Below are 1,814 nucleotides of genomic sequence, written 5' to 3'. Positions count from 1 at the left end.
GACATAAGAATTGGAAAATTATTTGCTGATAACATGTATGTTGATGTGCTTGATTGAGCCAATATACAGTGTATTTTGGATAAAAAATTCATTTGTATGTTGTAATGATGTATAGTGAATTAATGTAAAAAATAAATAAATTTAAAGAGAAAAGTAAATAAATAAATAATTCTTTTTTTAAAAAAAGTCATAAAATGCTATTTCACCAATTCAGTCTCATGTACTTTATATTCTGTTGTGGTTCTATCTTCCCGATTAAATTCTGGAATATAATATTCAACTCCAGACTTGTCCCTACTGTTACATTGGCCATTTTCTTAGTTTTTGATCTCTTGTTTTAATGTGTCTGTAATTAATTTTCCTGATATAGCACTCCCTTGAGAACTTCTTGGAGGCCTGGCCTGGCGTTGGTAAATTCTTTCAGGTCTTGTTTATCTGACAATGTTCTTGTCTTTTCTTACCGTATGAAGGATAATCTTGCCAGTTATAGTATTCTTGGTTGAAATCACTTTTACCTTAACACTGAATATATTTCCCATTCTTTTCTCACTCACATTGTTTCTGATGAGAGGTTACTGTTAGCCTGATGGAATATCCTTTGCAGGTATCTTGCTGTTTTTCTCTTGCTAATCTTAGCATCTTGTCTTTATGTGTGGTTTTGATCAATCTGGTTATAATGTGTCTTGGAGAAGATCTTCTAGGGTTGATTCTATTTGGGATCTTTTTGTATTTCTTGGGATTGGATCTTTGAGTGACTCTCTAGGTTCGGAAAGTTTTGTAGAAGGATTTTATGGAATAGATTATCAATGCCCTTATGAGTCTCTTCGTCTTCTAGATACCAACTATCTGGATGTTTGGATATTTGATCTTATCTAGTTTTTCTCATATATTATTTTCCTTTTTTTTTTTTTTTGCAATTTTCTCAATCTTCGTGGTGGATTTTTGGGGGGCCAGCAATTTTTTTTTCTACATCTTAGATTCTATTATCTGTATGTTCTAGTCTGCTTTTAATACTTTCAAGGGAGATTTTGACTTTCTATATTATAGCCTTCATCTCTAACAGGTCCATTTGATTCTTTGTTAAAATGTGTAATTCCTCTTTAAGATCTTGTAAAAATTTCCTCACCTCCTGGAACTCGTCAGCTCCTTTTTCCTTTCTCTTCTGCAGTTCATTGTTTCTCTTCTCTTCCATCTCTGTTAGCTTCACTATTATAAATATTCTAAATTCTTAATGAGACATTTCCATGATTTCCATTGAACTGTCTGTAGATGAAGAGGAGTTATTCTTTTTCCTTGGAGGAGAGGTATTTTCTTGCTTTCCCATATTTCTTTTTGCCCTGTGTTGATTTCTAGGCATCTGATGTATGGTGTATTTCTTCCTAATTCTTGAACTTCAAACTGAGTGTTAAGTAGCATGAAGAAACAGGTGAGCTGGAATCTCTTTGCCATTCTGTTTTCATCCCTTTGTACTGCAGATGAAGTATATATTGAGGAAATTGTTAACCTTAATAGTATTTGGAGATTTTTAAGGGAATGAAGATTTTCTACTAATAATTCAGCCTCCAACAAACGAGCTAGCGGCAGAAGATAAGGTTCCACATGGCTACAGTGAACTAGATTTTTAAGGGAATGAAGATCTTCTACTAATAATTCAGCCTCCAACAAACGAGCTAGCGGCAGAAGATAAGGTTCCACATGGCTACAGTGAACTAGATTTTTAAGGGAATGAAGATCTTCTACTAATAATTCAGCCTCCAACAAACGAGCTAGCGGCAGAAGACAAGGTTCCACATGGCTACAGTGAACTAGATTTT

This window comes from Tupaia chinensis, unplaced genomic scaffold (assembly GCF_000334495.1).
Source record: "Tupaia chinensis unplaced genomic scaffold, TupChi_1.0 Scaffold138416_1, whole genome shotgun sequence".
NCBI lineage: Eukaryota > Metazoa > Chordata > Mammalia > Scandentia > Tupaiidae > Tupaia > Tupaia belangeri.
The sequence above is the reverse complement of the archived record's forward strand: the minus strand, read 5'-3'. Positions refer to the sequence as shown.